Below are 13,167 nucleotides of genomic sequence, written 5' to 3'. Positions count from 1 at the left end.
GGTATTTTGAGTACTTTAATTAAAAGATTATCATGGTGTAGTGTAACTTTGTGTTTGATAAATTAATTTATATCTTGGAGGTTTTGAATATGAAGTGTAATAAAAATTGTGTTATAAACCTTGTGATTGGTGGATAAATGCATATTATTGAGAATGTATATAGAATTTGTAATGTGAACATGAATGATGTTATTTCCTTGCAATGTGGACGATTGTGTTAGCTTTTCATACTACCCTACGTTAAGGATGTTGAAGTCTCTTGTATAGATAGAGGTTCGAGTGTCACCCTTTCTCGTGGCGAGGACTCGATAGGGTTAGACGTCTCTCTCAATGGCTTATGGTCGTGCTTACTATAGTACACCGGTGCGCGTAGTGTCAGTGTTTTTACTCGTTAGTCCTTGAAAAGCCGGGGAGATAAGTTTGAAGTTGTGATGAAAGATGACTCAAATAGTCATGTTAGTGAGAACAGGTTATGACGACACAATACAAGAAAACAACATTAGTTTATGAATGATTTGGTTGTGATGTTAATGTTGTGATGAAATATGATTATATTATTAAGTGTTTAAAATGCTTATTGTATATTGTGTGTTATGATATTTCTGGTTGTTCACCCTTGCATGTTGTGGTTGTGGTTTCTACCTATGATTATCATATTTGTACAGAAATAGATAATGTTGTAGATAAAACCGAATCGAAGTAACTTACGAGAGTTGAGACGTTTTATTTCGGGGTTGATTATTTTTTTTATTATTTAAAAAGTTTTTAGATTTGGTGTTTTATATAAAAGTGATATTTGGAGATTTTCGTTTTGAATAGACTATGTCTATAAATATTATTTTGCTTCAGCATTATAATTAAATAAAGTTTGATTATGTGAAATGAATGTTTTAGAAAAAATTTTTATATTCGTTAAGGGTGTTATAGTGAACGGTGTAGAAACAGTAGGCTAAAAAGTGTCCATGCAAAAACAAGTAATTGATCAAATGAAGAAAAAAAATCATATTCAAAACCTCCAATCAACAAACATTTGTGTTAATTGAGTTAGAAATTATATTTAGTGGTAACTGAAGTTGTCATCGACAAGAACCTTATAACAGTGAACGCATAAAAAGAATAGGCGAAATATAAATTCTCACATAATAATTTTTTAAGTGATATAACATTATTAGCCCTTAGACATCATGTATAACCAACGCCATACATCATTAGATATTTTGGACGTCCTAATTAACTACCGTCTAATAAATACTCAAAATGCATTTTCACGATGCAATTATATACTCAATACATCAAGCCGTTGATCAATATAACAAAATGTATTTTTGCGATGCAATTTTATACTCAATATATAAACCCAATGATCAATTAACAAATAGAATAGTATATTGATAACAAAGCGTGTGATTTCTTTATTAATTTTGTTAAGATGTTTGATTTTTAATATCTTGTTCAAAATTTACACTTATACATTATTACTAACTTCTCTTAAATTAAAAAAATAAAAAATCTCAAATGACTTCATATAAAAAAAACAAAAATATCATTAATAGCTATAAAAGATTTTTTTTTTTTGTAAAAGACATACTTTTATTAATTAATATTTTTATTTTGATTTATTATTAAACAGGCTCATTTAATACAAATAAATATATATTATCGATATGAACAAAATTGAACAAAATAATTAAAATGATAATAAGTCCTTGAAAATTAATTATCAATTTGATTTTTAATTGTATTTAAACTAAAATATTTCAAATTGTCTCCAACCATATAAATCTCCAACCATATAAATTTAGCTTTACTTATTAAGCTGATTATACTTGTCTCCATCAATTTACATATCTTATTAATATATAACTTAGTATGAAACATTTATTTGACTAATTGATAATTTTTTCATCAAATAAAATTTGATTCAATTTATACCAAATTTATCAAGTTCATATATTATGCTGCATATTCTATGATATTATGTCTATTTTCATGTTTTAAGAAATTAAATTATTGATTTTATTTAATAAAATTAATTAAATAATGAGAGTTTTTACAACCACACGTATAATTAAATAGACATATAATTAAATAGACAGTGGGCCTCTTATTCCTCTATATAAACTCCACCTAAAACCCTAAAACTCCACCCGACTCTCACGGTTTCCTCTCATCTTTCCTTTCTTTCTTGCCGCTTTCTTTTCAAATTTTTTTTCCCATATTCTTCTTTTTTTTCTTTCCTTTATTTTCCTTTCTACCTATCCATATTCTTGTTTTCTGCTTCTGATACAGTAAGTTTTCTACAGAGTAGATCTTCATATTTTTAAATTCTGAAACCTTACTTTATATTAACATATTATGTCATAATAATAGGTTACTTCTTTGAAAAACATGTTTCTATATTTTGTACAGATTTTTACATATACAACCACTAAAGATTTTTTTATTTTTCATTATGTTTATTTTTATTTATTCATAATAATAGGTTACTTCTTTGAAAAACATGTTTCTATATTTTTCATTTATTCATCTTATAAAAGAAAGAAGAATAGTCTATCTATCTCAGAAATTTAATGCTTAAATTTTTTTATACTATTATGTTAGTTTCTACAACCAGAAAACTGTGGTTGAAAGATCTTATTCACAAATTATATTTCTTATTATTGGATCTTCTAAACCATGTGATTTTGCAAAGGGGTAAAGAGATCCAACAACAAATGTATAAAGTATATTATTTACAAATCATATTTATTTACTGTCATTAACTTATCGGTATCATTTTGAACTCACTTTAAATTATATGATATTTATTTACAAATCATATTTATTTACTGTTATACCATCCCATTAACCATGCTATTTTGCAGATAGCTAGGAACACCATTGTGGAGGAAAGGAGATGCTTAAATTAGGTACTATTCACTATTCACTATGTTTTATATAATTAATTTTTAATATATCTGATTGATTAATACATGATATTTTATAAATTAAAATATTTCAATTGATACGGTAAATAAATGAAATATGAAGAAAAAGTATTAAAATAATTAAGAACATTATCAATCTTCAGTATTATATATAAAAATTTATATTATATCTAAAATTAAAGAACTATGCTGCTAATCAAGTGCATATTCGATTTTTCACAGTAAAAACAATACATAATGTAGAAAAACTCATCATGTTAACATCCAAGTTTAATGCAACACAATACTCTAAGTAAGAAAATATATAAAAGCATTCCTTCTATAAGAAATATTAAACAATGTCATTAAACAAATATCACTTAAAAAATAAAAGTGTATTTATTATAATAATATTAATAAATTATTCAATGAATTAAACCGTAACCGTTATAAAATAAACATTTGATTATCTGTTGCAGTGACTTGGATGCTAATATAATAAGGTAATGAGATTTTGTATAATATGTATTGTTTTTGCTGCGAAAGATCAAATGTATATTTTATTAGCAGCATAATATCATATAAGAAGATTCCAAATGTATTTGATGTATATCAAATTTGGCATTATCTTATTTATTGATAAGAAAATAAAATAGCTAATTTCATGTACTTATAAATAGTACATGTGCAAATAGATAAGAAGAGATGCAATATTGTAGAGGAGATAGCATCTTAGTTGCATTATTATCATATGATTAGCTAAAGTTATGTTTTAAACTTGCTTAGTAGACATGACAAGTTCACTTTGTTTAATATTGTGAATTGATTAAGTTTTTCTGTGTAGTTAGTACATTAAGTTACATGCATGTGTTAATTAATTTGAGAACGTAATTTATTCTTATTTTATGTTTTGTTGTTCTTGCAACCTATTCTTTACGGTTACTAGTATTAATGAAAATGAAATTTGATAATCAATTTAATACTTTTTCATATTAGATTATGGATTTTGTTAGATATATTATTATTCGTAGTTACATGAATTATTAAATATATTGGTTAGAAAGAAGTTCTATTAAGAATTTAATTAATAATTAATTGGATCCATTTATTTGACTAATGAATTGGATTTGTAATTTTGAAAATCCTATATGAAAGGATGAAAATCTATTATAAATGTAATGCTTAAAAGTTCATTCTTTTACAAAGTTAGAAGCAAAACCCATTAGTCAAATGTTTGGATTAAAATTATTGTAAAGAACATAACATAGTAGATCAATAAACATAATAGATGGTAGGCATGAATAGAATAGGTTTCCAGAATAACAAAAGTTGAAATAATGATATATTACACTCTGAAATGGATTAAATGTATGAATGTCCTTTAATGAACACTAATATTAGAATGCAATTAAGAAGGTGAGTTAGAATGTAAATTATTCTGACAGCAATTTGATTGAAACATCATCTAAGACCACACTCTCCTTCAAGATTCCATTGAAATCTGATGCAACATGCTGCCTTCAGCTTCAACAACAATTATGTCGTTTATATGTTCATTCAAAGAACTCAATATATGGCTACAATGTATTTATATGTATCTTACAATTTCAATGTATCCGGTTCTTATTTGTTGGCAACATGACGTGTAATAGTTTATATTTGATTAAATTAATAATGACAATATTATAGATATGTGATTTATTATTTGTTTGCAACGTTTTATGTTTTATTGTGAAAATTGGGATGCAACAAAAGCATCAATGCATTGCTATCTCATCAGACACTGTCTTCTGGAAATAATTAAAAAATATTGTCCTTTTCTATAGTGAGCGAATACAAATGGCAGCCATGCAATGTTGAGATTCAAATTCAGTACTTTAATTTGAAGGAAATCCTGTTTAAAATCTATACGACTGTTATTTCTTTGTTTAATGCAATTATTTCTCTGTGGTTTTGAAAAGTGTTATGTGGTTACTTAGTGCCTATAAATACACATAGAATTTTCATCCTTATTCATATGTTCTTTCAACAAAGCATATCTTACAGATAAACATTATGTTGAAGTTGAATCCGAGAGGTTTGCTCTTAGTTTATTTTTTATGCCTTTAGTTTATGCTTCTTTCCCTTTTGTGAATGTTTCTTTCCTTCATTTTCAAAAACACTAGTTGTTATTCGACTTAGAAAATCTGTTATCAACTGCAATATACATAAACTGAATGATTTTGGTCACATCTTTCTCCTTTTTTCTTCCAAAAAACCTTCCTTTGTTTTTGGGTTGTATTGTAAATTGAATCATTTACTTGACGAGTTTCATTTCCAGACAATGAGTTTTTCATCCATAACGGTAACATCATCAACAAGGGATGACGCTGCTAATCAAGTCAACCATCTTATATCTTTCACAGCAAAAACATTACAATAGATCAAACATGAGAGGCGAGAAGTTTTATTATTTTACAGGATTTAGCGGCGACTGCTGGAGAAATTGCCGGCAGATTTAGCGGCGACGGTCGATTTTCGTGATCCATTTAGAGGTTCTGTAAGTTGGAAAAATCAGCGGTGTTCCTGTGATTGTTGAATTTCGGAGGGTTTAAGAAGAGGTTGTTAGCAGATGATTTGTTCCTTGGAAAGGTTTGAAAAGGTTGTATAGGTAAATTCATTTGGTATCCATATGGCATATAATTCAATGTATTCTGATAAGAGAGATTATGGGTCAATTTTAGATGCATTCAACTAAGATGCTTGAATCTTACAATATGCAATTTCTGATTTATGCATAAAACCTTAGATGTTCCCAATGTTCCCAAAGCTTAAATATCATCTATTCAACGCGTGCATTCACAAAGCATGGATTTAGTAACTTTTACGAGTCAAAGAAAGTGAATGTTTACTCTTATCAAAATCTCATTTTACTCTGATTAAAAAAATAGTTTATCATGTATTCATCTTAATAAGGTGTTTGTTGTTTTGTATTACAAAATACTTATAATTTTTTAACAATAATAGAAATATAGCTAAGAAAATAATAGAATTTATTAATAATGTTTCTTGGGAATATATATAACAAATAATATTATTAATTTAATAATATTAATACGACAAATGTATATATTATACTTAAATCACTGGTTTCTTTTACTTGAATGGTTCCTCAATTTTTATTTTTATTTTTGAAAATATGTAGAATAGTATGAGGTTAAGGAAAATATGTTATCCACTAATCTCTTTTATAATTAGGTGTATACTTAGTTAAATAGATCATAGTAAAATTAGATTTAAGATTTTATGTATAGAGGCCAAATTGCATTGTCAGAGATTCAACCATAGATTCGTGTATCTTAATTGAATGCATTCAAAATTCATCCATAATTTATTTTATCAAATTAAAATGTGTAGCATATGAATATCCAAACATGCATTTACTTTTCTCACCAAAGTTCCATTTCAAGATATGTTAAAAAGCTAATATGAACACATTAACGTAGCATTGAGATGCTGAATTTGGCAACAAGTTTATTAAGAAAGCCAACAAAGAAAGCATCTGTCAGATGGCCAAATTCTGATGCTTCGATTAAAGTTGTACCAATGCATGTTTTTGCTGTCTCCATGCGAATTATGCAGAAGGTTAAAAGTGGCATCACACCTTAAAAAAAGTGCTACAAAGTTATTTCAATTCGAGCTGCTGAATAAAGTTGTAATGTTTTTTTGCTGTGAAAGATGGGATGGTTGATTTTGATGCATTGAGATAACATACATCCATACACTTCTTGGGGACTCTTCTTACCTGTTTGTAAAATCACATCAAATATAGGAAATATTATTTCTTATGGATATGATTTAGTTTCATCTAAGTAATAAAATTTTGTATGTGGAAAAATGAAAATAAAGTAAACTGTCAAATCAATCAACTAATCCTTGCAACTTAATATACTAATTACCCAAAACAATTTATTCAGTTCACAATTTTGAATTAAAAATAATTTTCTATGAAATTATTTAAAGCTGAAATATTATTACAAGTTATCTGCTAACAGTAAAAATAAAAATAAAATATCCTCGAAATGTCAAAATTTTATGATATGATTACAAAAGTAAAAAATATATACTCAAAATTTCTTTAAATTTAAATCATTGATATGATTGAAAATATGTCTGTTCAAATTGTTCTTTACTATAGTTTACCTATAATTTAGGTATAACAGTATTTATCTTTTTCATATCAAACTTTTGAATACACATAATGAAATTTGATGCTAACCTGTAATGTTTTTATACGCTAACCTGTAATGTTTTTGTTGTGAAAGATAAAACGGCATGCATTTGTTGGATCTCTTCATACCTGATAGCAAAATAACAGAAGATTAAATAATAGGAAATATAATTTGTGAATAAAATCTTTCTGCTACAACTCATTGTATAAACTAACATAATGTCTACAAAATTTTAACTTCTAAATTTCTTTTCTAAGATGAATAATCGAAGTGATTTGTTAATGTAGTTCGATATATATGTCAAAAAAATTGTTAAAAGTAAACATAATGTTTACTAAAACAATCTTATAAGTGACTGCGTATGTAAAAATATATTCATAATATAGAAGTACATAAAGTATATCCATGTTTTCAAACAGATACCAGTAACCTTCTATGACATAATATATTAATATAAAATCAGGTTTCATATAATTTAACATTATTTTTTAATTATCTTAAAAAAACAAAAAATAAAAACATACGTAAAAATATATTCAGAATATACAAGAACATAAACTAGATCCATGTTTTTCAAACAGATACCAGTAACATGTATGACATAATATATTAACATTATTTTTAAATATCTTTAAAAGAAAATAAGAAGATGCTGGTATTTTATGAGAACTTACCATCTGACATAGGAGCTTTCATTTTTAAGCTTTCAACCAAAATATAAGAGAAAAAGAAAGAGAAAGGGAAGCGGAAGTAATGAGGCGTGAACCTTTATATAGCCGAAAACGAGACCCACTATGTGTGTGTAGTTGTAAAAAGTTTTATTATTTATTTAATTTATTTAATTAATTTTTGTTAAATAAAATTAATAAGTTAATTACTTAAAAAAATGAAAATAGATATAAAATCATAATCTTGCATCATAATATATTTATTATTAATAATAAATTAGTTATCTAAATTTTTATAAAAATAAGTTTGATGTTTGTAAAACACTATAAAATAATTTAAATAAAAATCACTTTTAGAAATAAAAAATATTTAATCACCATATAAATTGATATAAATATTAATTTATAAATTATAAATAATTTGTCTGTACAATAAAAAAATTATAATTAATATCACTCCATTAATTATTAAGGTTTTGAGTATAAAAGAATTAGTATCTAAATTTTTCATTAATTATATTTTTTATTTATAATATTAACTATTTTAAAGATTATTATCTAATAGTTTATAAATTAATATCTAAATTAATGATAACCAAATATTTTTTGTTTCTAAAATTAATAACTAATTTATAATAATTCAAACTGAAAATATTAATTAATAAATGTATGACTTCTACAGTAAACAATCTTTGTTTTAACATTGGGTGTACTTTTTTATATAAACAAAAGATTCGCTATTAATAATACTTTTGTATTTTTTCATAGGAAGGAATTCAAGATTAAGTTTTTTTTTTTAGTTATATATTGATTTGTTGAATCTTATTTCTTGGTCAAATAACTAAATTTCTATCCAATTTAAGATACAACTTGTTATTAAATCAATTTTAGTGTTTAAGATTCCATTTGGATTATTTGGATGAGTCTTATAAATCATAAATCAGAAAAATAAAGTTGTTGTCAAAAAGCCTATAATTGATTATTTCATTTGATAATTAATTATTTCAGTGAAAATTTCATCATTTCTTCAAAGTTTTCTAGAATAATGGAATTATTTCAGTCAGAAGTTTATCTTTACATGAATTTTCTTTGAAATAAATGATTATCAAGTGTGATAATTGATTATCTTTAAAAAGAAATTGTGTGGGCACCCTCTATGCAAGTTTGGTTTCTTTTGTATTCTTCTCTTCTACTATTTATGAATGATAAAAGTTTTAATACTTTTATGATAGTTTGGTAATATATATTGAATATTACGATGGTTTATGTATGAGGTTATATATGTATTGAAATATGGTTTGAAAGAAGTTTATATGGTGAAATTCTTGATGGTTGTTTCAAATAGAGTAATGTATTGATTAGGGACTCAACATTAGAAGTTATCCTGACGCTCAAAAAATCACTTCATCCCAGATAGAGAAGATGACTATGTGGTGAGAAGTAATAAGAAGTTCTAGCATATGATCTGGTGTTCTTCATCCATAGGTCATTAACTAACTAATCTTATGTTGTAGCTAGGAGAGAAGGAGTGTTCCAGCATATGATTCATGATGCTTGGATACAAATGGAAGCATGTATATTGTTGAAACTAATACTTAGACGTACAATGTCTCATACTTGTCTAATGAAAATAATTGACACAATATATTGTTGAAAAGAGATATTAAAATATATATGTTACGTAAGTGAAAAAAAAAAATCTATAAATTCAACACTTTGAAGAAATACTGAAATGTAACCTTGCTTGTCTTTACACACGCATATTTTCAATTATTAAATGTAAACAATGATCTGATACATTAATTAATAATTTATTCTGAAACAAATTAACATAAATCATTAATGTAGCATTGAGATGCTCAACTGGGTTATTAGTCTAAGACTGTGACAATTCAAAAGATTAAAGCTGTTTTAATTACAGTGAGTTTGATTGGTAGAACAGATTCATTATCATTTTATCAATAAATGCCAAATTCATGGTTAGATTCAACAGCCCAAGCAAATATGACACTTTTTTTAAGGTCTGCAGAGCTGATACATGCAGACACAAAAAATGTTATTATTATGTTAGGGACTGTTTGGACAGAAACTGATTCATGGTTTTTGGATACAAATGGCAGCCATGCAATGTTCACATTCAAATTCATTACTGTACATTACAATCTTCTGAGATACAACAGCTGTAAATAACTTAAATTTAAAGGAAATTATATTAAAATCTATACCATTGTTTGTCATTTTTCATTAAAAAGTGGCTTTTTACTTTTTAAAATCTAGAAATTGCAGAGAGGTTCCGTCTGCTACCTCTCTTCTTTTGCTTCTTTTATATTTATCTATGGTACCAGTTCAGCTCATTGGTTCAGACAAAAGGCAAAGAAAAACGGTTTTCAAAGAAATCAATATTTATTGAAAAGCTAAATCTGCTGCGTTGCCAATAGTCATTCTGCAGAAATACAAATATAGCTGTATTTTGTTTCATATTCTATATGGTCCCCGTTCATCTCATTGGCTCATAAAAGAGGCAAAAGAATATGGTTTTCAAAGAAAACAAGATTCACTGAAAAGATAAACTAATAACATTATTATATATATATTCAACTAACCTTTGAAATTTTTAAATAATTCATACACATTGACCTAATAAAACTATTTATTATGAACAACTTCTACAAATAATCCTACACATTTCTAATAATGGATTATATGGTTATGGAAGATAGCAACACTAAGTAGTATTGCAAACATTTGATCAAGACAAAATATGTAGAATTCTTATTGTTACTATTAGAAATATATAGAATCCTATCCATTAAAGTTTTATTTCGTTAAAAGGAAACCAATGCATGTCTTTAATCTCACACAGTATGAGGGCAAATTTGCTGTTTCCATACATGAGTTCTGCCATTGTGCAGAAGTCTAAGAGGAGCATCACCTTTCCATGCACGGGTGAATATGTGATTTGGCATTTTTGTGTAAAATGATAAAATTTCTTACCTTTGCCATATTTGTAATGTCTTTACTGTAAATAAAGAAATTGTTGATTTGATTAACAGCGTCATTCCTTGATTTTTGATGCATTGAGATAACATACTTTGATACATTTTTTTATCCCTTTTACCTTGGTTGCAAAATTACATATAATAATAGAAAATATTATCTGTGAATAATATTGGTCGGTGTGTAGTTATATTATCGAATAAACGCCATGATTTCAACTGCACATTTCGTGTTTTTTTTCATAGCCAATGACAATTGGCACATCATAGTCATCTTCAATTGTAATGGAACGGTAAGAAATCTTGAACTCATTCATTGTCAATGGATAACAGATTATATATCTGTTTATTGGTTGCATGCATGCCTTTTGTTTGTAACATATATACCATTTTGTTTGTAACATAGATATGATTGTGTTACAAACTTATATAGACAAATAAGAAAAAGAAAAAGAAAGAAGGCGCTAAAGACAACTCAGTTTAAGCACAAGTGTTTCGAATTTGTCTAGTAACGTTTTTAGGTTGAACCTTTGCCTTGTTGAATCTTTAGGTTATTCCTTCTTACTAATTTTGTTAACAAAAATAAAATAGCTATTTCGTGACAGAAGTCTTTTAATCTTCACAAAGATAATTACCATGACAAGAGATTCCATGACATTATAAATGCACCTTGTTGTTCTTAAATCTCATATTAATTGGATCTTTTTCTTTTTTTTTTTCTTTAAGCTCTTTTGTTGTCACTATTTTGTTTTGCCGTCCAGTTAATTTTGTTGCAAGTACAAAGATACTAATTTTATAATAATACCTTTCTATATGTCTTAACTATGTAGCTAATTATCATCTTTCTATGTTATTTCTATGCTCATTTTTGTCTCTGCATGTAATGTCCAAATGCTAAACAAGAGGGGTAATTTGAAAGTTAATTGCATGATGTATTTTGGGACCTTTTGGTTGTTCATATGTGTGTTTTAAATCTGTTTATGATGCTTGATTCATGAATGGTATGAATGGACATTATTGGTTGGATTAGGCATTGTCTAAGTTGGTGCAAGGTTCATTGAATGCTGGACAATGAAGTGTGGTGCAAGAACATGAATTCTGGTGTGTTTGGTTCACTAAAAATGTTGTTGGAAGCTAGTCCAAAATATTTTTTTGGTTGATGTTTTTCTAAATCAATTTGGTGTGCAGCTGCATAAATGAAAACTTATTTAAAAATAAGTTCACTGTTTTCAAGAACCATAAAGTGATAGATAAAAAAAATGATAACTGAGAATAGCTTAAACATGAAAACCAATGTATAATTATGTTTGTTTTTTCTTTAATGTTTACCATTGAATAATATTATTATTTTATGTTAAACAATTGTATCAAAACATATTTATTGTTTATTTTATAATATTTAATTTTAGTTTCAAATTATTTAATTATGTGCTTTATATGTTGAAGTATTTTTGGTGGTTTCATAAACTCCGGTAGGTTGCGACGATTTTTTCAAAACCACTGTTAATTCCAGTAGTTTTTCCAGGGCGGTTTTATTAAAACCTCGTTAATTTTACCAAAATTCTCGAAAATTGCTGCAGTTAGGGGAAAACAGCCAATAACGATACTGTTTTTCCCAATAGTTTTTGTAACCATAAAAATTATATTTTTCAGGTGTTAAAATCTTAAAAAATATTAAAAAAAACCTTTCATAAAATTCAATATTTTGTAGGGACTGACGTGTTTCTTACGTGATTATTCCACACGAATCTTTTGAATTACTTAAATTATCAATGCAAACAATAAATAATCTGATACATTAATTAATAATTTATTTTTATATAATTTAACATTGAAGAATTAATGTAGCATTAGTAAAACCAATGCTACATTAAATTAAATTGAGATTGTTAAAGAAAATGTTTTGAAAGAAAAGTAATAACCTTGGTGTTTGTCAGCTTATTAGTAAAAGGAATACTTTATAATAAGAATAACTAATCACTTTTTATAATAGAAAGGTGATGTGTTAGGGTATTCTTTGTAAAGAAAACAAGTTGAAATCTGAGCTGGTGAGACACTGTTATTATTTCTATCTTTTTTTTTATCTTTACTTAATACAATGATACATCAACTTTTATGAGTCAAAGAAAGTTTTCCTTTTCTTTTTCCAACCATGCATTACCTTTATGACTCAAAGAAACTTTCATAATAATTAATTATTAATATATATAATCAAATTATGTTCTTTTATTACCCATGTTTTTAAATGATAATGAATATATTATAATAATGGTAAAAGAAATGTTTAACATTTCTGTGCCAAGGAAAATAAAAATAGAGAGTATGAAAAAGAAATATCATTAACATGAAACGTGATAAAAATATATCTTCATATTAAAAGCCTTAA

At 26.2% G+C, this 13,167-nt stretch overlaps 2 long non-coding RNA genes across 2 annotated transcripts; one reads left to right on the top strand and one right to left on the bottom strand.

Moving 5' to 3' along the window:
• Positions 1-1,985: 1,985 nt before the first annotated feature.
• Positions 1,986-5,784, top strand: LOC111240780. Its single transcript, XR_002666348.1, has 3 exons — positions 1,986-2,288; positions 2,865-2,909; positions 5,227-5,784. It is a non-coding gene; the product is annotated as an uncharacterized LOC111240780 (long non-coding RNA).
• A 488-nt stretch (positions 5,785-6,272) lies between these two features.
• Positions 6,273-7,845, bottom strand: LOC111240786. The gene is made up of 3 exons (XR_002666355.1): positions 7,792-7,845; positions 7,165-7,245; positions 6,273-6,690 (listed from the first exon to the last, which is right to left on the bottom strand). It is a non-coding gene; the product is annotated as an uncharacterized LOC111240786 (long non-coding RNA).
• Between the last annotated feature and the right edge of the window lie 5,322 nt (positions 7,846-13,167).

The sequence above is a fragment of the Vigna radiata genome, unplaced genomic scaffold, assembly GCF_000741045.1.
Source record: "Vigna radiata var. radiata cultivar VC1973A unplaced genomic scaffold, Vradiata_ver6 scaffold_198, whole genome shotgun sequence".
NCBI lineage: Eukaryota > Viridiplantae > Streptophyta > Magnoliopsida > Fabales > Fabaceae > Vigna > Vigna radiata.
The sequence above is the reverse complement of the archived record's forward strand: the minus strand, read 5'-3'. Positions and strand labels throughout refer to the sequence as shown.